The following is a 26043-nucleotide window of genomic DNA, read 5'->3' as shown; positions in this document are numbered from 1 at the left end:
GAAAGCCTAAGCAGTTCTCCCAGCACACATCTGATCACTTCCTGCCGCTGGTCCTGAATTTGTGTTACTTAGTGTCCTGAACAGGAGGGGAGGGGAACGCTGCGGCAGAAGGTGGAGCAAGCTGGACGGACATGAGCCAGGGTGGGATGGTCTTGGTAAGCCTGAGTTGCCACTTGAGGGCTGGGCTCCTTAGGTCTTAGCAGCTGGGTGTGTGTGGGGGGGGTGTGGGGGGGTGTTGGGGAGTGAGCTTGGGGCATAAGGCAAGACCAAAACACTGGGGAAGAGAGGGCACCCCAGTTCCAAGCCTCCCTGTCACTCCCTACTCTGTGTTCCCACTTGGGGTTTGTGGAAGCCTTACCTAGCCCAAGAAGCATGCAAGATTTGGGGCAAGCAGGGAGGGCTCCAAGAGACTACCCTTTCAAGGATAGCTTCTCTTCTTCCTCATTCCCCCTCCCCCTAGTTACCTATGGAAAGCCCCCACCCCAACCCCACCCCACACCCTGTCCTGACTCCACCCTCTAGAGACCTGGTGCAGTGCCCCCTCGACTACACCCCCTCCTTCCCTCTCTTCGGTGTATGCCTTTTGTTCCCCCTCCCTTCTCTTTTTTCCCTTGACTCAGGAAAACCTTGATCAGTATCCCTGAAGCACGTCACTCCTCTCCCCTCTTCCCCGCAGTTCTAACAGGCAGGGGTCCCCTTCTCTCGGTCCCCTCCCCCAACCACTGTTCAGCACCGAGAAGCTTGGAAAAGCTTGTGGTGGCGGGGCGGGTGGGGAGTGTCATAGGAGGGCACTGCGCGCGCGGGCAGCGGGGATTCTCCGCAGAGCCAGAGCTGGGGGAGCCCCATGCGGTTCCAGGATCTGAGCTGCCCGGCCTGCAACTTCTGAATGGCTGTATGGGGTTAAACCCCTCTGCCCAGTGATTCTAGGCAGCATCTTTCCGGGATGGCCCCTTCTCTGCCACCCTCTGTATACTGTCCTGGCCGAAGAAAGGGGCGTGGGGGGTGCAGGTGCAGGTCCTTGCTCCCTAGGATTCGGATCAGGATCGGGGATCGCCTCTGAGGGGCCGCACGCGCGTGTGCAGGCGGATGTGAGGCGCATCTCAATTGGCGGGCGGGGGAAGCGGATCAGGTTGTTACTACTGCAGAGCGCGCGAGCGAGCGAGGGAGCGGGAGGAGAGCCGCAGCGCTGGCCGGCCGGCGCGGGAGTGGGAAGAGGGGACCTGGACTTCGGGGCGGCAGGCTCCCGCTGCCTTCTCCACCACCAGCCCACGCTGATCAGCTCCCGGAACGTCCCCGGGTAAGAGGGAGCCCAAGCAGGGCACCCTGCGAGGCCATCCCATGCCCCGCAGTCCCAAGTGAGGCCACACCCAGGACACCAGCAGCTTCCCAGGGCCTGGTGCTAGACCCCTGATGCTGGTCACCAAGTGAGACCATGACTTTCTGGGTTTGGCACTTGACTGAGGTATAAACTAAGTGCAAGACCAGCCCTTGGTGAGATAGGGCTCCGGAAATCCACTTGTTTGTCCCGGGGGAGATGTCCTGAATATCTTAGGAACCTCTCCACCTCGACCTGTTCTAGTGCTGTGCCTATGATAGCGCGTCTGTGCTGGGACAGGGAGCTCACTAGGAAGCGAGGGCACTCACAGCTTAGAAACCGTGGGAAGAAGTACCCTGGAGGGCGCATGAGTGGGTGTGCGGTGAGAAGCATGAGCTGGGCGTGGGGGACCCTGCTCGCCCTCGCCGCAATGAGGATGAATTGGAGGATCCCACGTGTGTGCGCGGTGGAGCTTTGGAGCCCCCTGGCGCAGAGCGGAGCGCAGTGGGGGTGCTGGCACTCCGCAGAACGCAGAACTCTCTGTCCTTTGTACCCCTTATGGGCTTGATCTTTTCAGACCAGACTCTGCGGTCATGTTTTCTGCCCCGTTCTCTCCCCAGAACTTTTTCATCCTCCAACCAGTGCCCTGGAGGAATCAGTATTCTCAAGGATCCTGGCCGGCAGCCATGGACCTAGGAGAGGCCCAGGAGAAGGGGAGAGTGGGCAGCAGTGCTCTGCTGGATTTGCTGTGTGACCTTGGACAAATGGTGGACCTCTGAGAGTCTCAGTAGGATGCAGGGGGCTGGCGCACCACACAGGAAAGGGAAAGATGCAGGGGAGAATGAGGAGGAAGGCGTTTCTGGTGAACGAGCCCATGAGTACGCCTGCCGAGTTTCTGTGTCTGGGAATTAACTGCCTTTGATTCTTGACCTCTGCAGAGAGCACTGTGCGTGCACACTTGAGGGGGAGGGGGTGGCAGTGTGAAACTCTGAACTCAGAACCCCACGGGGAGTCAGAAGGCTTCCATTCTGACCTGTTTGCTGACCTTGAGTAACTAACTCATTTACCATGCTGGGCCTTAGTCTTTTGATCTGGAATTGGGGATTTGGGGCATGTGAGGATCTGGGGTCTCTCCAAGCCTGACACCTGCTGTCCCAACTGAAGGGGAAGAGGAAGCAGGCACAGCAGGCTAGCCTTTTAACCTTCCCAGTGGGTGGAGGCCTACGGCCTGTCCTCTTACCGCTGTTCATCATAGAGTCTTCAGCCTGGGAGGAAGGCAGGCCCGAGTCAGCCCAGAACTGCTTACCCATCCTCTGCACAGGTATAGCCTTCCTGGAGAGAGGGTCCCTGGGGTAGATAGGCGCTTCAGAGGCTTCTCAAGGTCATGCTGCCTGCTCTGCTGTCCGGGTCACCTCAAGAGTCTTCCCTGCTAGGGGAAGATCTCCAGCGTGAGATGTCACAGCCCACTTCATAGCCTGGACTGCCCGCGCATCTCACTGAGGTTCTCCGGAAGAACCTGTTGGGACTTCAGCTGAAACGAGTCCCCAGCCTGGCACTGGGTCTCAGGTGCTGTAGCAAGACTCTTGGGTGAAAACAAGAGAGTTAGGTTGAGTTCACAGGCTGTGCTTTCCAATTGTGTGAGCCTATGTGTCCTTGGACAAACCTCTTCCTCACCTGTTTATGAAGCAAGTAGAGCCAGAGAATGCCCCAGAACCATCTCCGAAGACTGTCTGGAGGTCAGGGTTGGTGCCTGAATGCCAGAAGGGTGTTTGATGGGAGCAGATGGCTTCTGGAACTCCCAGTGCATGGCTCCTCCCTGCTTCCTGTCCCCAGAGATGCCTTGTATCGCGCTCTGAGAAATAGGACCCCTTTCCCGGGCTCCGCCTCTGGAGCCCCCATTCTGCTGGCTACAACTCGGTGACCTTGAGTGAGCGCCTTTATATCTCTGCGCTTCAGTGACTTCATTGTCAAAACATAGTGATAAAGGTGACAGGATTCTAGTGTTCCTATGGAGATTAAAGAAGAAACATGGGAAGTGCTTAATACAGTGTGGCTCCCAGCAGAGCCAAAGAGCCATGGCCCGTTATTCATTGTATCAGTCAAAGCCCTGGGTGAGCAGGCAGTGGGGCAGCTGGGAGCAGTGGCCATGGGGGGCAGGGTGAGGGCTAGGGGACTTGCAGTATGATCAACCCCAAGGAGCCCAAAGCTTCCCCAGGGTGTGGGAGCAGCTGTCCCTGTCCCTTCAGCCACCAGGCACTGTGCAGTAGGAGCTTCATGGGGAGGAGACCCTGACTTTACACTTCCACTTCCTTCACCTCAGTTCTGCCTTCCTCAGCCAATGCTGCCTCTGGTCTCTCCTGTGCTTATGACAGAACCATCCAGGAGTGAGCTAACTGATGGCTAGAAGGGTCAGGCTGGATGTCTTGGGAGCACAGCAAAGAGACCAGGAGGACTGCCAGGGTCCGAAAGCCACACTGGACTGTGCAGGCGTGATGTGAGGGGAGAGGAGGGGCAGGGTTTACCCCCGACTTCTTATGTGAGCTAACATTCTCTCTGGGTCTCAGCTTCCTGCTGTGAAGTGGAAGGCCAGCTAGGAGAATCAGTGCTGGACCTGTTGGCTGTTGGGAGGTTTGTTGGGGTAATTCGGGCATCTAATATTCACGTCCCTTGGTGTCCATCTTGTGACTGAGACAGGGAGAGATGATGACCGTGTCTAGCGAGTCCTGATGGCTCCTTAGTAACTGTGGATTTAGGCCAGTTCTTTTATGTCTCTGAGCCTCGTTTGTCTCATCTGTGAAACGGGGATCATGTCCCTTGCCTTTTAGGGTTCTTAAGAACACATGGGGATAATTTATGTAAAATTCTTGGAATCCTCTTGGATTTGAGGCTTGCCTACTGTGACCATAGGCGCTGCCTGGAGCTCTCAGTCATACAGAGGGAGATCAGAGTTCACTGTCTTGCAGCTGCGGCCATACACAGGAATTCAAGAGTGTACTGTGTTTCCTCTGTCCTTGGGCTCTGCACCCTGGAGTGTGCCTGCCCTGGGTACAGGGCCTATGGTGGGGAAACTCAGCCATGGGATGACTGGTCGAATGAGGCTGTCCATAAGGAGAGAGGGGCAGCACCCTCCCATTCAAGGTTCCTGTGGGACAAGGCTGAAGAATGAAGTCTGGGAGGAAATGCAGATGGAGCCTGGGCATTGTTGCACGCTGGGGTTATTGGGTAAGGGGATGTCAAAATTGGGCACCCAGGTGGGCCTGGGGGCCGCCTTCATTCATTCCTTTAGCTCTGATTGTGGGCACTGAGATGCAGAGGGAGAACTCCTTGCTCAGTATCACACCAAGTGTTAGGACAGGCGGCGGAGCTGAGTCAGCACTTTGGGGCCCTCGCTCTCTCCTTCCATCTTCCTACTTAAGCAGAAGACAGTTATTTTCCATTTCTTCTAGCATCAGAGCACGAGGTACAGTGCTTTGATGGCAGGAAGGACAGCGGGTCCTGAGAAGGAACCTCCTTGTTGCCAATGAGACTGTTGAGTTCTTAGGAGACTACAAGGCTAGCACAAAGTTCCCCGGTGCCAGTCCAGATCTCCACAGGCACACCAGCCACCCCGGTCCTCCCCTCTCAACCCAGACATGCCGCCTGGCAGCAGCAGGGCAGCCAGAACGTGAGAATCAGCCCACGTGGGCTTGGACGTGGAGACAAAACAAAGGCCAAAGGACAGACGTCTGATTCTAAGGCCGGCTCTGATTTCTTGACCCATCTGGGATGGCTGCTGCCGGGCGCTGCGAGCCTGCCAGCCTGCTCTGCCTCCCGGAGGAGGACCGCAGTCAGGGCTTTGCTCTTAGTTCCACCGCTGGCCAAGTGAAAGAAAGTCAATATTTGCCCAGCGGCAAAGGACAGCAGGCCTCGGGTGGGGGCAGGGAGGGTAGCGTTGGGGACCCAGTCTTGCTTCCTATGGGCTCCCCATAGTGAATAACCCTTTGTGTGTCGGGGCGCACCCTGAGCTGGTCTGGTCTGGCCCACACGTCCTGGCAACCCTCTCCCCCTAATAGGTTCCCTTTATTGTAAGCAGATGCCTCCCCAGCTTCCGCCCCCTGGAGAGATGGGATTTGAGGCTTTTGTAGACAGGCCTGGCAGCAGATGGCCCATTGAGCGGCCTGCGGAAGATACTGCAAAGGCACAGAAAGGCAGGCTTCCTTATCTGGGTCCCCAAACCCAGGGACAGATGTGCGCGTCCTTGGCAGGTCAGGAGAGGCAGAGACGCCTTCTCTTTTGCCTTTGTCACACGCCACCTTTGCATGGTTTCCTCTCACAATCCTGCTCCATTTCCTCTGACCTGAAGTTGCGGGGGGCCCGAAGAGGACAGGGTCGTGCCGCCTCCCTCTGCTGAAATGACGTTCTTGGACCCGTGGCAGCTGCCAACTATTTGAGTGGCTTCTTTTGATTTACGTGGCTCGTGGACTCTTGTCATAGCAATTTAACAAAGGGTGCATTTGGAGGCAGATGTGTTTTTCTGTGCTAACAGGGCTCTTCTCCAGCCGGATGGTCTCTGTGAGGGATAAGGAAGGGCTTCAGCTGTGGGAATCCCCAGAGGTTAGTGAATCTGCAGGACTTAGGTGGGTACCCATGGGAGGCGATCAGCTCAACTTGCCCACTTCCTGAGATCTGTCAGCATTGTTACCTGACCCTAGAATAACACTGGTCTCAGCCACCAGCCCCAGCAGGAGAGGTCAAGAAGCCATCGATAGGAGTATTGCTTCTATCAAAGCTGCCGCTTGCAGTGTGGTGGATGAGGTTGCCAACTCCCAAGTGTGCCTTCAGCTTGGACTTGAGGGTAGCTGCCTGCCAGGGACAGATTGCAGCCTGGCCCCTGACCTTCCCTCCAACATGAGGCTCCCAGCATTAGCACACTTCCTGACTCCTGTGACTCCTGGAACCCACGGGATCTCTGGCCATCTTGAGTGTGACTGGACCTAGTGGCTGACTGGTGTTAAGGCTAGGTATTTGGGTGGATGGCCTGTGTGCAAATTCCAGCTCCTCCAGTGTTTTGTCAGGGGGGCTTTGACTAAACTATTTTAATATCCTAGTTTCCCTGTGTGTAAAAGTGGAAATAAAGTAGTTTGAAACCCATAGGAGTGATGTGAGGATTTACTGTATTAATATTTACCTAGATCCTGGAAGATATTAGAGGCGTGAAGATGACACTGTAAGATGCATCCGTGATCACTGTTGGGTGTTTCTAGAGCATGTTGAAGAGAAGAGGCTCGGGGCTGGGAGTGGGTGAGGCAAGATGCGAGGGAATTTGATAGGAAGGATCTGGAGTATGGCCGACCGCCCATGAGTGATTGTAGGCAAACTACCGCTCTCCACTTACCTTGGATCTCAGTAGTGCCCTCTTAAAAACGCAATGAAGGAGGTGGGTCTTCCCACGTCTCCCCCAGTGTCCTGTGATGCGTGACGGCCTGGCAGAGCCAGCAGGCCTGGCACACCCACAGGATGACCTCTTCCTGCCTCCCTTCTGGACACATGCAGGCGTCCTGACTGAGTCCCTGGCACCAGACCTCGTGGGCTGATCTCTCAGTGAGGCTGTTTGGCTTCTGGGTGGCTTTGGCTGAATCTGGTTGCTCATTTTCTGGTCTTCATTTGTCTAGGGAAAGGCTTGGTGGTTTTGTGCTCAGAAGTGCCAAGACAAGACACTGTCATGCTGCTGAGCCATGATGGCCGAGCAGAGAGCAGGGCAGAGGTTCTCCCTTCAAGCCTGAATGCCCTGGCTGAGAGCCCTGGACAGGCTGAGGTGAAGCCTTCCCCTCCCTACCCTGCCAACAGCACAGAGTGGGCGGCTCAGGATCAAGACCTTGGTTCCACATCACATCCAGCATCTTTGCTGTTTGGAGAGCACCTGTCCCTTTGCTTCCTGGGATGGGACAATTAGCCCACAGAATCTCTGACAGTATGAGATTGACGATTAGGCCACAGGCCTCTCATAGATCCCTAGCATCTACCAAGGGCTGTGAGGTAACCAGACTATCCACACCCGAAGCCAGCAACTTGGAGATGCCCACTGCCCCTTAATTCTTTATCTGGTCATGTGGGGTGACTGGCAGGCTGGAAGAGGGGAGTGTATTATTTCAGAATTACTCAGGGCCTTAGAAAGGACTCCTAGGGTTCATTCCCCAAATTTCTTCCAAATATAATCTCAAGAGCCCCAAATATGGAGTTGCCTGGCCAAGGTCACTTCTAAAGTCAACCATGAACTCATGACTTGGAGTCAGCTGTGCCCCATTCCCCAAGTCTCACTAGATGAGATTTCAACATTGGTTAGTACTGTGGGGTTCTCCTCTGGTACTTGTCTCCTATGACCTTGGTCCTGACCTTGAATCTCTCTATATCATCCTTATGCTAGTTGGATGTGTTTGGGCTAGATAACAGGTAGAACTTCCCTTGTAGCATCCTTGGTATGGGTAATAGAGGCTTCCTTACTAAATACACACACACACACACATTTCAGACAGTGTGTCTCCATATAGTCCAGGTTGGTCTCAAGTTTACCATGTGCCCTAGACTGGTACTGAACTCACTGTGGAGCCCGGGCTGGCTTCAGACTTGCGGTACTTCCCAGTGTCAGGATTAGAGGTGTGAGCTACCAAAACTGACTCTTCCTAGATGTTCAAGGGCAGATGTGGTCTTCCACGAATCTGGGCTAATGTAGACCATAAGGAACTTCAGAGATGAACGCTGGACTTGAAGATTTATTGGACAGGGTCAGAGTGCCTGGTGTCATGACTGACAACCTGAATTCTGTTCCTGGAACACACGGTGGGGAGGAGAGAAGCCGACTCCAGCAAGTTATCTTCTGACCACACATGTGCTGTGGTTTGTGTACTACCCCCATACACAAACATGAACACACAAATAAATAAATAAATATAATAACTTTTTTCCAAGTCCCAATAACTTTTTTCAGGCCCTGAACCTACTAGCTTTGGGCTCGTGGCTTTGAGCCTCATTTCTGTTGTTTTCTTTAAAAAACAGTTGCCAGGCAGTGGTGGTATACACTTTTAATCCTGGCATTTGAGAGGCAGAGGCAGGTGGATCTCTGTGAAATAGAGGTCAGCCTGGTCTACAGAGCGAGTTCCAAGATAGCCAAGGCTGCACAAAGAAACCCCGTGTCAATATAACAAAACAAAACAAACAAAAGATTGATATACTTCTCTGGCTTTGAACTTACTAGGTAGCCAAGGATAACCTTGGATTTTTGCTCCAATTGTCTCTGCCTCCTGAGTGTTGAGAGCACAGGTGTGCTGTCTGCCCAGTTTTACATGGTGCTGGGGATAGGCCTCAACTAGGTCCTGTGTATACTAGGCCAACCATCTACCCCCCAGCTCCAGCCCAGTCTTCTGAGCCTCACTTCTAAAATGGGATTGGTGCTACTTATAGGAGTTTCTAAATACCTACCTCCTTTAAAAAACAGCTTGATTGAGATGTTGTTCACACGCCAAAGCAAACTTACCCATTTTAAAACACACGCTTTGCTGATTTTACCTTCATCATACTCAATTTCAGAACATTTCTCTCTCTCTCTCTCTCTCTCTCTCTCTCTCTCTCTCTCTCTCTCTCTCTCTCTCTCTCTCTCACACACACACACACACACACACACACCAGAAACTTTCCATTGTTCCAGTCCTAACCGGCTCATAACTGGCTTTCTGTCTCTAACGTTGCCCCTCTGGATCTTTACATAAACTGAGTCACTCACTGTAAGACAGTCTTCCCCTACACTGGGCAGGGCTTCCTTCCTCTCTTGCCATAGCATCTAGATGTGGACAGGCATTGTGTTCATAGATCAGTTGACAGGCATTCGTCCTGATGCTTCCCAGCTCCGGGACACCATGATGCTATGAGCACTGGGGCAGAGGCTGTTGGGACAGTATTTTCATTTCTCTCGGCTACATACCTAGCGTTGGAATTGCTGTGTGTTCACTATTTACTTTTTAAAATAGATCTTTGATTACGTGTATTTGTTTATTCGCGAGAGCACGTCACGGTACTCATGTAGAGGTCAAAAGGCAACTCACAGGAGTCGGTTCTTCCACCTGGGGGGTTCTGGACTCAAAGGCAGTCATGAGGCCTGGCAGCAGGAACCTTTACTTGGTGAGGCATCCTGTTGGCCTGATGGATGGACGGATGGATTGATTGATTTAGAGTTGTGGAGACCAGGTTGGCCTTGAACTCAGAGAGATCTGCTTCTCTCTACCTCCTAAGTGCTAGAGTTAAAGGCACATTGATACCACATCTGGCTGAGATTTGCTTTATGTGTGTATATGTATTTGTGCATGTTTACATGTGTGCGTGATACCTGTGGAGGCCAGAAGAGGGCATCAGATCCCCTCTAGCTGGAGTTATGGGTAATCATGAGCTGATTGGTGTGGGTGCTGAAAGCCATAACTGTATGCAGGGGCAAGATCAGCAAGCACTCCTAACCACTGAGCCATATTTCCAGTTTGAAGGATTTATTCTTAAGTGGTGTATTTATATCTCAAGGACCTACTATGAGTATTCATGTGGACTAGCTCCTTAATCAAGACAGTACTATAATCATCTTCATTTTTCCAAGAGAGTAAACTGAGGCATCATTTGCAAGACCTTCAGTTAAGAGAGTCAGGATTTGGATGCTAGACTCTCCACACTTGCCTCTGTGTGTGCAAAGTGAGACGGGGGGGGGGGGGGGGGAGGGCACTGATAACCCTGGCCAGGCCTACAGAAGGTGCCTCCATAACTCATGGCTGAATCCTGGCAGTGACCAGACACTCTCTGTTTTTCTTTCTGACTACAGTGTGGTTTTAGGAATTTATTTGATCCTCAGTTCAGTTCCCTTGGAAACATAAAGCATTCAGCATGACATCCAATAAGAGGTAGGCATGTTGAAGAGCAGAGTATCACAGAGTCTGGTCCTGGCTCCCTTGAAAGTGGCCTGGCCTGGAAGGGAAGGGAGTTTCCATTTGTGTGCCTTGGTTTCCCCATTGTTTGGTGACAGGTAGAATAATCAGTGCTAAAGTCCTCCCAGTTCCCATGCTCTGTGTAAGCTTCATGCTCCCGGCAGCCCAGGTCTGGATATCTCAGCAGACCTCTTCAGCAGGATAACAGGCCTGGGCCTTGTGGAAGAGCTTGGAGCCTACCCTAAGCCTCCCTTCCATCACAGCCCTGGCTGTAGGCAGGGACCTTCTGTGGCCAAATATTCTCTCGGGGGTTCCTTTTGCCTACCCCTGCCCTGTTCCCTCTGTAGTGGCTGCAGTCAACCTCCTGAGGCTGGCTCAGCTCCTGGTGTGTTTTCACTAGAGGGATGGCTGAGTGTGTCTGTTGCCTGGGGTGTCCCTTGATATCGAGTCAGTGGTTCTGACCCCCAGGGTACCTTCCCCATCTCTTTCTTAGTGAAAGCATGAATTGCATTCTGCACTATCCGGGACATGCGTGTCCCCCAATGCTCTGTACTCCGCACTCCCGCCAGCCGGCTCACCTCCCGTGTTTCACTGGGACGTGCAGGGTGCTGTGCTAGAGTGTGAAGGATCTCTATTTTATGACTGAGGAAACAAGCTGAGGGCAGAGAAAGGACCTCTCCAAGGTCACCACGCTGGAAGGAGGCAAGGGGGAGGATGTGAGAGAAGGCCATCTAGTCCTGATGCCTTTGGCACCAGACTGAGAGAGGTGGTGTTGAGGGGTCCTCAGGGGGATGCCCGGAAGAGCCAAGGGTGCCATCTCTGGGCATCTGTACTCTGCATTCATCTAGAGTTCTTGTCTCTTTAACATCGAACAAAACAGTGGTCCATTAGACTATATGAGTTCCCATATAGTCTTCTTCTGAGCCATAGTCTCCTCTCCCTTTCCCTCAGGATTTTATTGTTTTGTTTGATTTTTTTGTTTGTTTGTTTGAAACAGGGTCTCCTGTAGCCTAGGTTGATCTCAAATTCTGTGTAGCCCAGGCTAGCTTTGAGCTCCTGATTTTCCCACCTCCATTTCCCAAGCACCGGGATAACAGGCATTCACCGACACATCGGGCTTATGTTTTAGAGATAGTGTCTCATTGTCTAGCCCTGGCTGGCCCTGAACTCATGATCCCCTTGCTCCTGCCTCCCCCAGCTTGCCTCACCACACTAGGCTTCAGGGCTGCAGGCCTCTACTGGGGGAGGACTTGGTGCTGACCAAAGGGCTCTCTGCGCGCTTCTGAGGCCTTCCCATGCCGCTCTGGCCTCTGGCGTGCTGAGTCGCAGCCCTGTCCCAGCTCCCTTCCCCCACCCCGCTGCCTGCGCATTTCACTATTTTTAAGCTCTGTGGGCTTTGATGAGCTGCGCAGCTACACACACATCTTCAGCAGTCACCTTGCACTCTCTCTAGCAGCCTCGGAAGTTGCCTGGGCTCCTCACACCTGATAGCCCTGCCCTCTCTGAGGCTAGGGCCCGGCAGGTTCCATCTGGACCCAGCAATGGCGTCCTGAGATCTGTCCTGCGGTGGTGGTCCCTCAGCTCTCCTGGGGGTGGCCTTCAGAACTCAGACCCTCGAGAAAGGCTTTTTCTCCTTATGCTGTAGTCTTATTTTTGTCCATCTTCCCCCATGTCAGCCTGTCCTGTAAGAGGGCAGTGGAGGCCCCCACATGCCGGCAGCTGCTTGCTTCTCTTTGAGGACAGCTGGGAACCCGAGGATCTGGGTGACGGAGCCTAGCTTGCAGCAAGGTCTGGGACAGTAATGTCAGAGATTGGAAGACTGTCAGGTAGAAAGGGAACCTTGATGCCATCCAGGCCAGTCCTATGTCTTCTGTCTGGGCACACCCTTAATGACAGGGCACTCGTATCTCCAGAGCTTCTCCTGATGCCATTGCCGGATAGTGCTGACTATGCAGAGATTCTTAATGTACTTCTAAATCAATGATCCCACACCAAAAAGAGGGGAGACCCCCCCCCCCCCGCAAGGAGTTCATCCACCTCCAGCCTTCACTGCATTAGAGAAGGGGGGGCGGGGTCAGAGGAAGTGCCAATCATCCTTTACAGGGAGCAACAGCCTGGTGTCTTGGTCAGGGCCAGAGTTACTCAGAGTCAGGGATCAATGTCGTAGGACTTTTGCTCAGCTTGGGAAGTGGGCCCCTGGGACGAGCTGAGATGGTGTTAGATGTCTTCCTGCCTCACATGAGGTCATCAGGTCTGCCACAGAAAAGTTAGCGATGTTGAGTTACACCAGTGGTTTCAGCCAGGGGTCAGGTGACTGCGGCCCCCTAGGGCTCCAGAACGCTGGAGCTGCTCCATGCCTGGGGGCTTGGGAGAGCACTGGCTTGGAAGCCAGACTCAGTTTCACTCCGAAGCCTTGGCGTGTCATGCCCTCCGGCTTGGGGGCAGTAAAATGTGCTGTATGGACCTCCTCAGGTGATGTGGGTGGATGTGAGCACGCTGGGGTGTGCTCTGTAGGGCAATGCCCTCAGTGGGCATGCGACAGACCTTTTTCCACTTTCCTGTGGAACAGGGAGCCTGGAGCGCTGGGCATTCCCCTCCTAGTCATAGAGGGACACTGTTCACGCCCCCCTCCCCACCGTGAGGGGCTCTTAGGTCACCTGCCCCCAGGTCAGGCTCTGTGGGTAGCTCTCAGGAGGTGGGGTACCCAGAGCCAGGGGCAGTACTGTGTGACAGCCTCACCTCCCTCGGCCAGCCACCATTAACACCCTGGGTGACAGCTGTGTGCAGTACACTCTCGGTTCCCCCTCAGAAGACACTGGTGTCACCTGGTACTCTGCCAGACTGCTGCTACATGCACCTGGCCACCGTTTCTGAGCCCACTTGTCTCCTTGAAAACCTTGGCTCAAAGCTGCTAACCTAGGAACCCCAGAGTGGGCCCTAGCTTCTGCTCCCTTCCCTTGTACCTGGGTGGTGCCCATATCACCCTATCTGGGGTGTCCTGGAGCACCTTATCAAGCTGGGAGTGTTGGAGAGTGACCAATGAAGGGGGGGAGTCCTTCATTGTGACGCTGTGTGACACTGGCTACCCGGCATCCTGCGTTGTGTGTCCTGTTTGCTTTCCTTCCTCTTTTTAATGGCATTTTAACCCAGACGCAGTAGGAACTCCCACGGAATTCATAACTTGAACCGTCAACTGGAGGTGTAGTGGGTATGGTGGATGAGGTCTGATGAGATACATGGGGTGTCGGGAGGATGGACTGTTCTTAGGCTTAGGCAAAGGAGAGGCTAGGGCCAGGGCCACCGAGGGCAGAGGGAATACCTCCTAAAGGATGGGCTGGGTAAGCTGAGAGTGTGGTGGGAGAAGGAGGGTTTCCTAGGGAGAGCTTGGCAACTTGGGCAAAAGTCTGAATTTGTCTAGAGAAGTGGTTCTCAACCTGTGGGTTGCGATCCCTTAGGGGTGTTGAACGACCCTTTCAGAGGGTTTGCGTAGGACCATCAGAAAACACAGATATTTACATTATAGCTCATAACAGCAGCAAAATTATAGTTATGAAGTAGCAATGAAAATAATTTCATGGTCTTGGATCACCACAACATGAGGAACTGTATTAAGGGTCGCAGCATTAGGAAGGCTGAGAATCACTGGTCTAGAAGATACAACAGGGCACTGAGCCTACCCTAGGAGATGGTAGGCTGTTAGTAGATGCCCCCTGTGCTGGATCAGTGGCAATCATTTCTTGGAGGCCTGTTTCCAAAGGCCCCAGAACCTAATCTGGGCATGACATCCTGCTTCCCTTACTGTTTCTAAGCCCGCTAACTCCTGGAGGCAGGTTCTGTTCTCATGCCACGCTGCAGGTAGAAAGACAAGGCCCCAGAGAGGCTAAGCAACTGTTCTTGCTTGCATGGCTGGAAGTGGCTGAGCTTGAGCTTCACCCCGGCCCCCCAAGCCAGGGGCTAGCTTGCCCTGTTTGGTGGCATCTGCTCTTTACTTGACTTCTTTCCATCGGTTTGGATCCCACAGGATCCAGAGGTGGGGTTCTGCAGTATGCATTGTGCCCACACTGTTCGCTCTGCCAGCCTGTTGGTGTTCTGAAGCTCTGCTCCATCCCTTCCAGCCCTGTTTCCATATCTGTTCCAGCCTCAGGTCATGCAGGAGAAAGTTGGCTTCCGGGACTCTAATTATGCCCCCAGGACTTGGCATGACCCATTTTCGTTCCCGGATACTGTGAGCTGTCAGGGGTGCTGGCGGTAATGGGCATGTTTGTCTGGAGAGTGGCCGGCACTTCTTGGTCCTTGCTCCTGGCCAGTGTCTGGGAGGAGAATACACTCTTGGAACAAAGGGGCCAGATGGTTCTCCCAGGCTGACCCTTCTCTGAATGCCAGAGCCTCCATCACCCACCAGGATAGACTGAACTCCCCAGACTTAAGACTTCTCATCCCCAGCCTGGCCTATTATTTGGGGGTACAGCTCTCTTTATCATTTGGGAAAGGTGAGATGTTACAGGCACCTTCTTTTGGACTTTGCTTAGCCTCAGTTTCCCCTTCGGTAAGGTGGGAGTCATCCTAACTCTGGTGGTGGTCAGGTGTGAGTGCTGCTGTGATGTCCCCACAGTCTCCATGATGTCCCCTCAGTCCCTGTGCCTCTAACTGGCACACCTCCCCGTGAGGCCAGCCTTCTCAGAGGGCCTCGGAGGCTTAGGGTGGCTGAAGGAAAGCAGACCCCTTGGCTGGCTGTGCCGGGCCATCAGGGGTTCACGATGGGGTCTTGGCTGTCTCCTCTGTCAAGCACCTGAAGTCACAGCGGCTCCACCATTCCATAAAGGCATCAGTTTGTCATCTCCTTGGTGAGCTGTTTGGGTGCAGGGTTGGGTTTCCTTCAGCTTGTATGGCTACCTCTCAGCATAGGTCCTGGCATAGGATTTGGGGAGAAAGTGTGTCAGAGTTCAGAAAAAAGAACATACCTGACTCAGCTGCACATGGAAGGGTCAGTCTCCAGGCTGGAGGAGCTTGACATTGGTGAGCAAAGTTATTTCATGGGTTCCCTTGCCAGACTTGGAGGGTGTGCTGGCCAGGGTACTGCCCACCTCTCCCCTCAGGTAGCCTTCCTGGTTTCCTGGGGTTTCCTGGTGAGCCCTTCCTGGTGAGACCCCACTCTCGGTTATCGTTGCCAGGCCCAGCTACAAGGCTGTTTTCGGGGCAGAGTTGGGATGGGATGGAAAACACAGGGAGAAACAAGCCATTTCCTCCTCAACAGCCCTTGTGGGCTGCGGGGAGCTGGGCAGTGTGCACAGGCAGCTGACACCAGGCAGAAGTGGGCAGTCTCTGGGAAAGGAATGTGCAGAGCTGGGGTAGAAGGCTCTGGGTCTCAGGATCCCGCCCACTCGCTCACCCACCCACCCGTGTAGTAGCCCTGACTTACTTGGATGGAGTGTGGGCCTGCGGTCAGACCTCAGCTCTTGCTGTCCCATGGGTAGGGAAAGCAGCCTTGGTTATTATTCTACAGCCCACATGCTATTTGTGTCTGGGGATGGAAGTGTCCCACATTCTGGTCAGGTCTTCGAGTCTTCGGGATCTTGGAAGATTCAGAGCACTTTCCAAGAGCAGTCAGACGATAGCCTCATGACCCAGCACAGGGCCTTTAGCTGTGACCGCAGCTTCCTGGGTAAGCGGTGAGTCTGAAACCCAGCTGTCCCTTCCCCAGGGCTTTTCACGTCTCACATATGTCTGCAGTGCACACTCATGGTGCCTGTGAAGGCATGTTCACACCCATGTTTATGTTCAAGCTCCTGATGTCCACATGTGTGTGGGTACACACGGGGTTTTTATAACCTGTGTACCCTCCATGGGCCTGCAAGATGGAGCCAGCGCCTCTCCTAGCTGAGGTCGAAGACACCCTGGTGCCGGTCAGGCTCCATTATTTGGCGCACATAGCCACCTTCTGCAGCCTCCCTCCTGCTTCCGTTCCTTCTTCCCTGAGCAGGAGCCTTTCCCAGGCCAGTAGTCTGACTTCTGGACAGACAGCAGGGGGCACCACTGGCTCGATCAACCAGCTCAAGCTGGAAGCAGGGAAGGAGGCTTAGCTACTGTGCCTGTCACCCAGCCACAGTCTCTGCTCCTGAGGCTGTTCTCTCTACTCACACATTGGTAGCCCCCCAGTAGACATACCCATTACACCCCAATAAATCCACCCCATCCCTACATCTGCTATACACAACACACCCATCATACCACATACCTTTTCGAGCTTCCTTGGGCCCTTCATAGCCCACTACCGCGTACCCCTACCCATCACATGCACCATACAGCCCCCGAACACCTCCATATACCATACCGTATATACCCTACTTACCACACAGCACGTCATATTCTATATATTTACGCACACCCCGCTACCTATCACCCATGCTCCCACCCCATATATCCCACCTGTCACTCCTCTACTCCATGCCCTACCCCCTTACTATGTGCACTGTGCTTTCCACATATAAAGTATATCTGCTTACCCTATACTTTATACGTCTGTCACCTGCGCTACACACATAGACATATGTCCACTATGTCTGGTGTGTACCACCCACTGTATACCTTACACCCTCGCTACTCACAACCCTACCCACTACACCACACATCACAGGTCTTCCCATCTTCCCACGCCCCAACACACATTCAATGTATAACACACACTCCTACCCCCACATTACATGTAGATTCACACATAACCTGCTCCTCACATCTTACATTCCCTATTCACAGACCTGCACTTCACACATGACACAATGTGCACACACCACACACCCTTCTGAAAGCCTTCTCCCTCATCCCAAAGCTTTAAGACCAGAGGTGCTCAGCAGAGTGCTTGCTCGGCACCTGTGCTGCCTGGTCAGAGAGGAGCATCCGTTCTCAATGAAGACGTCGCTGGTGTGAAGGGCAGTAGGGCAGTTGGAAAGCACAGTGTGCGTCATGCGTGACAGAAGTTGTGTGTCTGTTTGTCTGTCCTCTGGGCAATCTTGTCCCCAGCCATGCTTCCTTGGATCATGACCAGGGCAGAGTGTCACTGTCCTGCTCTTCTCCCTTCCTCTGTAATGTGTCCATACCAAGGTCCCCAAGGCGCCATAACCAGTGCCCTATGGCATGCTCCCTCCCACTAACTCTCTAGCTGGTCCCCAGCTTCCACCTGTCTTCACTTAGCACCTATGTGGGGATCCCGCCCTTCTGTCCTCCTTCCAAGTGTTGTGATGTCCAGACAGCAGCAGACCTTTCCTCCTTAGAGAGCTGCCTGCAGGTGAGGGATTGGGGCCCTCTGGAGCCCTGAGGCAGCTTCTGGGATTGGAGGTGATGCAGGTGCAGGTGACCTGGTTGACCAAGTGGTTCGGCTACTTTAGTTCCTTGGCTGACAAGGTCAAGGAGGCCTCATTCCTGTCCTCAAAGTGGTGGCTTTTCTACTCTGTCTGATCAAGCCAAGGTCCTGGCTGGAGGGGTAGAGGGGTGAGATGCAGGAGGTCCTGCCTGATGGGTCACCTAGCCTTGAACCCTGATGGTTAGTCTGGGGTACAGAAGGAACTGGCAGGGCTTAGTGGGCTGTGGAAGGGGTGGGCAGGAGGAGGGAGTCCAGAGGTGACCATGCAGGCACTGTCACCCGTGTGATGTGATCTGTGAGTGAATGTTTTGGCTTCAGTTTGGGTGCTGCCAAAAGGCAGGCTTTGTCACACAAGGTCTGAGAGGCTCCTGGGTGCTCAGACCCTGTGTGTGTGTGTGAGAGAGAGAGAGTGTGAGAGAGAGAGACAGAGACAGAGAGAGACAGAGAGATAGAAACACACAGAGAGAGACAGAGACAGAGATTTAAACCTGGGCGTGGGTTGAGAGCTCTGAGCCTGATTACCACAGCTGCCCTTACATAGCAGGGCAGGGTGGCTAAACTTCACTTAGGGCTGTGCAAGGGCTAAGGCCCAGAGAGGCTGACAGCCTTGCCCAAGGTCACACACTGCAATTGAACATGCGGGGAGCTCAGTCCCAGCCTTCAGATTCTGAGCCTCAGCCTGCAGCCTTGGCTTCCGGCCATCTCTCAGGTGGCCTGGGATTTACTGATCTCAGCCTAGATGTAAAAGAAGGAAACCACCATTGCTGCAGCAGGAGAGACTGCAGTCAAACTCTGGGTTCCCCTGCCACATTCTTAGGACCCTGGGAAAGGCAGCTTCTCCAAGAATAGACCCCATTTCTGCGTGTGAGTTGTGGCTACCCTGCACTGAGGCAGAAGTACCTGTGAACGGACCCAGGAGGGTGTCCAGGCAGCTGCGCACGAGCAACTCAAAAGAAGTGGGCGATTTATTTTCTGTGTGTGCTAGAAAATTAACTCATTAAAACTTTATTCTCTGCCCCCTGGCATCCAGTGTAGGAATGGGCGCTTTGGTGCAAACATAAAGTTGTGGATTTATCCTTGACTATCGATTGCTTCAGCGTGGCGTCAGGGACAGTCGTCCTTCTGGCTCGCCCATTTCCGTGTCATTGCTTTGGCTTCTGCAAACACAGTGCTGGAATAGATTAAACAGGCTGAATCTAGTTGCTTTCCCTTATCTTTTAAAATCAAAGCTAGGGCTGAGTGGATAAGCAGCAGAAGTCCACAGTCCCCGAATCGTATTTAACCGTAGAGGGGGCAGTTGTGGGCGCGTGTGCACACATAGGTGCTTTCAACTAGGGTGGGGCGTCAGACCCGCCTGCCATTTTGGAGGCAGGTGGAAGGGGGTTCTGTGACCCCCCCATGCTGGAGGACAGCGAGAGGGACTCTAGGATGTAAACCTACTGGCCTTTGCTCACGTAGAAACTCAATGTCCAAGTGTAATCCCCCAGCCCCCTGGGACAGAGGACATTGGGATAAAGTTGCAATGCAAGTTGCTAGGCAGTGGTGCAGCCTGCTGGTCAGGCCCTGGGATACCAAAGGCCACCTGCATGCCAGCCAGTCTCCAGGGCCACAATGGGGACCATGCCTAGAGGACCCAGCCCCAACCTGTTTACTTAGACGTCTGCTTCCTTGGTCTTCCCTCTACAGGCCCCGACTCCAGACCCCGTTGGCAGGGCACCTCGGCCGGGCTCCTCGGGAGCAGCCTCAGACTCCTCTGTCTAATGGCACCATTTCATGCTTCCCTAGTCCTATGACGCCAGCCAGGCAGGAGCTCCTCTGGTCTGGGAGCACCTGGAGCGTGGTTCATTTATCATCTTCGAGCCTTCAGCTGGCTGCCTTCTGGTCATTGCAGGGCCACAGCAGCCCTGCGACCCAGAGTGTGCCCAAGCGGGAGGATGCAGTTTGTGAGGCAGGGTGGAGGTGGCAGTTAGGACTGAGGGTCCAGAGACAGACTCTGCTGTCAATCACCCATGGGACCTTGACCCAGGCACTTCCCTATTCGGACCTCCTTTTCCTGTGGACGCCTTGAGACTCCAGGCAGGATCCGTAGATCTGTGGGAGTGGAGGACACCCGCCTTGTCCCTTATCTAATGACAGAGGACGGTAGCTTTCTGAAGTGCTGTGGAACTGGTTGATGAGCCGCTCACACTGAGATATTCAAAGACAGCAAGTGTGGGCCTCGTGGGTGGAAAAGCCACCACCCAGTCTTTGTCACTTAGTGAGCACCTACAAACTCCCTGCACTTGTGAAAGTGTCACTGGGGAGCAGGTGGTGGAAACAAAGTCTGGGAAGAAGAGCATGAGGTGTCATGGTTGGGCAGAGGCACTGCTTTAAATGTAGTCATCTGTGCTGACCTTCGCTTCTGAGCTGTGTGGATGGTGGCAGGAGAGGGCAGCTGTAAGGCCTGAGGCAGTATGGGCATGTTTGGGATATGCAGGGAACTTGGTGTGACTGGAAGGAGAGCTGGGACCTCCAGGAGTGTTGTTTGCTTTTTACTCTTTGACTCTTTTAGGGGCCCACCACTCAGCTCCCAAATAAATACACACAGAGACTTATTATTACTTATAAATGCCAGGCATTAACTTGGCTTATTTCTAGCCAATTAAAAAAAAAGAAAATTATCTCGACTACCTTTTGCTTCTGGTCTTTTTCCTTTTCTTCCTTCTGTGAGCTTACTTTCACTCTTATTCCATGGCTGGCTGGGTGGCTGGGTGGCCCCTAGCATCCTCCTCTCCTCGTTCTCTCTTTCCTTGATCTCCCCAGATTTTTCCTCCTCTCTAGTCTCTCTGCCTTGCCTGTTCTTTCTCCTGCCTAGCTATTGGCCAGTCAGCTTCTTATTAGACAATCGGGTGTTTTAGACAGGCACAGTAACACAGCTCCACAGAGTTAAACAAATGCAGCCTAAAGGAATGCAACACATCTTTGCATCATTACACAAATATTCCACAGCATAAATGCAAATGTAACACATCTTAAAATAATATTCTACAGCACAGGAGAGAGAGGGGTGAGGGCCGGTCCTGGCACATGGCCCCAAAGGCTATCATGAGGTTATGTATAATCATAATACAAACAAAAAGCTAGCTGGGCATTAGCGATGCTTGCTTGGAATCCCAGCCCCTGAGAGACCGAGGCAAGAGGATTGCCAGGTGGCTGCCGACCTGGGGCTATTGTGAGAGCTGAGACCCTGCTCAAAACAACAGCAAAACAGCAAAATGGCACTGTGGGGTTTATGTTTTCATCCCACAACTGCTCTGCCCGCTGGGTAGAAAACAGACCGGGAGACTAACTGTTCTTCCAGAGGACCGGGGTTCAATTCCCAACACCACATGGCAGCTCACACCTGTCTGTAACTCCAGTTCTATGGGACCCAACACCCTCACACAGACACACATGCAGGCTAAACACCAATGCACATAAAATAAAATTTTGTCAGGTGGTCGTGGCGCACACCTTTAATCCTAGCACTTGGGAGGCAGAGGCAGGTAGATCTCAGTGAGTTCAAGGCCAGCCTGGTCTACAAAGCGAATTCCAGGACAGCCAGAACTCTTTGGTGACTCTAGTGCCAGCTTCTGTGCTGATCTGAGCGCCTCCTGGCTCCTGCCAGCCCTCAGGTGGCCATGGTTTTCTGCTGTTGCATTTCTTTGGGGTGAGTCTTCCCTGTCAGTTTCTCCATCTCGCATCATCTAGCTGTCATTCCCTTTATCTGAGGAACCCTGTCTCAGAAAACATAACAGACAGACAGATTGGTGGTGGTGGTGGGGTAACAAGGGACAAGATTGCCTCCAGGTCAGAGGGGCAGAGTGGGGAGGGAGCAAGGACTCCAGCCTCCCTTCTCTCCACTGTGAAAGTGATGAAGGGGGTGACATTTAAGGGGCAGAGGCAGTTGGTCACTTTAGGGTGGAGCTGCTGAAGCCATACAAGTCTCTGCTTAGCATGTGTGAATGTAGAGCCACGGGCAGGTGGACTCACATAGATGAGCAGGAGGCTCTGTTCTGGGCCATTGGGCTGGGTGTGTGGTGTCCTCAGCATCAACTCCACACTGAGTGTCATGGCCGCTTCCTGTGTTCAGACTGGTACCTGGGAAAGAAACTCCCCCAGGGTACAGGTCTGACTCCAGAGCCTGGGCCTGAGGCAGGAGAGGGAGGGAGGGAGAGTGGGTGGATCTCATAACTACCAGGCCTCAGTTTCCTCTAATCTGTCACTGGGTGGTGTCCCTGGGTTTGGCTGATGTCTTCTGGAACAGTCAATATATTTCCATAGCTGTGGATTCTGCCTGTCTCAGTGCCTTGATGACTTGGGAAGGCCGCTGCCACGGGCTTCAGGGTTGACTACGGATGACATGACCCAGTGACCTAAAAGCCTACCTTGCTCAGTCACGCAGTCATTGGCAGCATCTTTCCCAGTTTCCCTCTTGTGGCCCGGGCATCTTCTGCTGTCTTCAACTCTTCTAGTCCTCTTTCTGTTGCTGTGGGAAGACACACTGACCAAAACTAGGGAAGAAAAGGGTTATTTCTTCCTTTATGGTCATCATCTATCATTGAGAGGCATCAAAGTAGGGACACAAGCAGAAGTTTGAAGCAGAAATCATGGAGGAATACTGCTTGCCGACTCAGTCCCTCACAGGTTCAGACTTAGCTTTCTATAACAGCTCAGGATCACCTGCTTAGAGATGGTGTCACCCACAGTGAGACGGACAACTCCCCCCCAATATCAATCAATAATCAAGACAATCCCCCACAGATACACCCACAGGCCAATCTGCTCTAAACAATCCCTCAATCAAAGCTCTGCTCCAAAATGACTCTAGATTGTGTCAAATTGACAAAGGGTACTAGGACACCAACTCTATTGTCTGGGTAAAACCAGCAATAACGAGACTGTAAATAAGCAAGCATTTTTTAATGGCATATTTTGATTTACAGACATTGGATGAGGGCTAGATTTGATCTATGGTTTTGATTTCCCAACCCCTGCCTTACCGCTACAATAAAGCAGAGGGGATAAAGTCTCTGTGGAAGGTTTGTCCTTTGTGGATTAGGGTAGGACTAGGAAAGCAGGAAGTGGTGCCTTGACCTGGAGACAGAGGGGTCAAGGTTGGAGTCAGGCAGCTGTCAGGCTTCCAGGAGGAAGTGGTTGAGCTTGGCTGAAAAAACTGTAAGAATATAAACTCAATGGACTGAGATGTAGTATCCTATGTGCGAAGGCCCTGAGGAGGTGGGTAACATGCCACATTGAGGCTGGCTGCTGTTGTAAGGGATAGGGCCAGAAAGAGATGGTGCTGGCTGTAGAACAGGGCTGCTCCTGTCTCTGGAATGGCTTTAGCAGTAGTGACATGCTTGGCATTGCACTTTATGTAAGGTGCTTTGGTGGCAAGTGTAGAGGTGACCCGAGTGAGCAAGGGCAGCTATCGCTGGCCAGTGGCTCTGTCAAGGGCAGGTGGGCCTTGGGGCTTGGAGTGTGAATAACACAGGCTCTGACCATGATGAGAAAGGGCAGTCCTGAGGACAGAGAAGACCCTGGGGCAGACCCAGAGTGACTAAGGTGCAGGGTGAAATAGTCCCAGGGAAGCAGTCAGGGGGTGGCTAATCTGTGAGGTCAAGTTTAAGAAAATGAAAATGTCCTTCCTGCCCCTTTACCTGCCCTCTTGCTGCTCTTCCGTTAGGCCTTGGCTTGACCCTCAGTCCCTCAGCTTCAGTCTGTGCATCCTGTGCATCCTGTGCATCCTGTGTCTGCCCTGGTGCCTTCCTTTACTGTTTTACTTTCAATATGTTCAAATCCTTAATGCGTAAATTTTTCACATCTGCGTTATGGTCAGATCCACAAAGATGGCTTGGTATGAGCTCAGTCCGTAGTGGAATGAATGAATGAACACATTCTCTCTCACGTTTGCCTCTGCATGAGACCCCAGGGTCTCCCACACTGGGAGGCTGCACCCTGGCCTTCCATGGTCTACATTCTTCCTGGTCGGGGCCCACATCACTCTTGTTCTGTTGAGCCAGCTTCCTGTGGGCCTGGCTTGCCAGCCTTTCCCTGCTCTCCCTAAGAAGTCAACTTCCCAAGGCCCTAGTTAGCAGCTGTGATGCCTGCGCAGCTCCTGCTGGGAACAGAGGTCCAGTCCCTCTCCTGGGACCTGCAGTTTCACCCGCTTCAAGCCTTTGGTCTGTAGTGGCCCAACCTTTGCCACATGCAATATCTTCATCTCTGGTTGGCCTTTTTATCCAGGTCTCTTGGGTGTAGGACACTTCCTGGTGACCAGCTCTTTGAGAGGAAGTGTGGGGCAGAGATTCTGGTACAATCTCTGCCCCACACTGTGTCAAAGCCATTTCCAGGCTTTGGGTAAATGGCTCAGTTTTAAAACCAGCCCATGTTTAATGGATGCCATTTATGTTTTTTCAAAGTGGTTCTGAAAAGTGGGTTCTATTTTCTGCATTTTTATTTGGAGATAGGGTCCCACTGTGTAGCCCTGGTGGTTTCACATTAAAAATATAAGAAGATTCCCTGAGCTCTGGGGGAGGGATTTGATGGAGACATCCCATTTAGAGGTAAGTGTTCCAAGGTCTCTCTGTGTAATGTCTGGGGGGGTCTCTGCATCTGTTCCTCTCTGATGATGGCTGAATGCGGCTTATCTATGGGTACAACAGAATATCATTAGGAATCATTTTATCACTATTTTTCTCTCTTTTTCTCTCTCTCTTTCTTTCTTTTTTAGACCAACACTATTTGGTTTTACCCTAGGTTTCTGGGCTATCTAGTCTCTGGTTCTTTTCATCTAAGCAGTGTTGGTCTGGGTTCCATCTCTTGGAGTGAGCGTTAGTCAAATCACACATTGGTTGGTTACTCCCACAAATTTTATGCCACCATTGCCCTGGCATATTTTGTAGGCAGGATAGCATCGTATATCTAAGGTTTTGCGACTAGGTTGCTATATATGTTTCCTTTTGGTAGCCTGTAGAGTACCCAGAGGAAAGGAGACAAAAAAGAGTCTAACAGTCAGAGGGGATAGAGGACATCAGGAGAACAAAGCTCCTGTGAACTCAGAGACTGAAGCAGCAGACACAGGGTCTGCGTGGGTCTGCACCAGGTCCTCACATAGCATGGCTTTTAGTTTAGTGTTTGACTGGGACTCCTGAGTGGGCGAACCAGTAGATTCTGATTCTCGTGCCTTTTCTTGGGTTCTTTTCCTTCTGTTGGTTTGCCTTGTCCAACTTTGATGTGAAGGTTTTTTTTTTATCTTATTATATTTTATTTTGTTATGTTTTGTTGCTGTTTCTTAGAAGCCTGTTCTTTTGTAATGAGAGACAGAAAGGGAGTGGACCAGGATGAGGAAGGAGAGATGGTGAGGAACTGGGAAGAGTAGCGGGAGGGGAAACTGTAATCAGAATATATTGTATGAGAAAAGAACCTATTTCCAGTAGAAGGGGGGAAAGAATATAGATAGAGGGGCTAGAGAAATGGCTCAGCTGGTAAGAGCACTGGCTCCTCTTTGGAGAACTGGGGCTCAGTTCCCAGCACACACACGGTTGGCCACAGCCATCTGTAACTCTAATTCCTGGGGATTGGACTCCATCTTCTGGCCTGTGGGCTAAAGGTCAAATACATCCATATGCACAATTTAAATAAAATAAAACAGAATATAGCAAGATACCAAGAAGATTATTTAGAAGAAGCCCAATGATGGAATAGGTTGGAGCAGAGAATGCGTGAGATTGTCACAAGTGGGTACCAGCAGTACCAAAGGAAAAACAGCGAAGAAAGCTAAGACGGGAAGTAAGGTTACAGCTCTGGGCTTAGAAATGGAATTCCCTCTGTATGACAGCTGTGATGTCCGAGCTGACATGTCAGTAGTCCGTACTCAGGGTTTAGATGTTTTATTATCTTTACTTATTTATGTGATAGGTATATGTGTGTGGGCACGTGCATGCCGCCGTGTGGAAGTGAAAGCCAGAAGGCTATTTGCAGGAGTTGGTTCTCTCCTTCCAGTGTGTAGGTTCTGGGATCAAACTCTGACCGTTCGGCTTGGCGGCGAACACCTTTACATACCCAAGCTTTAAGGAGGTAGCTATGGTTTTTTTCTTCTTCTTTTTAAAAACGATTTACTTTTATTTCATATGCATTGGTGTTTTGCCCTTCATATGAGGGCTTTGGAGCTGGAGTTACAGACAGTTGTGAGCTGTCGTGTGGGTATTGGGAATTGAACTCAGAATCTCCAGAAAAGTAGCCAGTGCCTTAACCACTGAGCCATCATCTCTCCGGCCCCTTCTATTTTGTTTTTTAATAGAATGGTTATTTTAAATTAATTCTTTGACAATTCCATACATGTAAGCAGTGTATCCTGGCCATATCCTTCATCAGCTGCCCTTTCCTACTCCCCCGATGCAACCCCAAAATGTACC

The 26043-nt window shown here is 52.3% G+C and overlaps 1 protein-coding gene across 3 annotated transcripts in view; it reads left to right on the top strand.

Moving 5' to 3' along the window:
• Positions 1 to 26043, top strand: part of Syt2 (synaptotagmin 2) — a 113074-nt gene that overhangs the window by 61121 nt on the left and 25910 nt on the right. The window contains exon 1 of one of the 3 annotated variants that reach the window (XM_057769528.1): positions 125 to 155. The exons of 1 other annotated variant lie outside the window; for it this stretch is intronic. The gene's annotated coding sequence lies outside the window, so the exon portion shown is untranslated. Of the gene's footprint in view, positions 1 to 124; positions 156 to 1129; positions 1298 to 26043 lie in introns of those variants that run through there. One more of the 3 variants, XM_057769527.1, reaches the window with a different exon arrangement.

Source organism: Chionomys nivalis, chromosome 5 (genome assembly GCF_950005125.1).
Source record: "Chionomys nivalis chromosome 5, mChiNiv1.1, whole genome shotgun sequence".
Taxonomy (NCBI): Eukaryota; Metazoa; Chordata; class Mammalia; order Rodentia; family Cricetidae; genus Chionomys; species Chionomys nivalis.
Note: the sequence above shows the minus strand (reverse complement) of the source record. Positions and strands in the feature narration are given on the sequence as shown.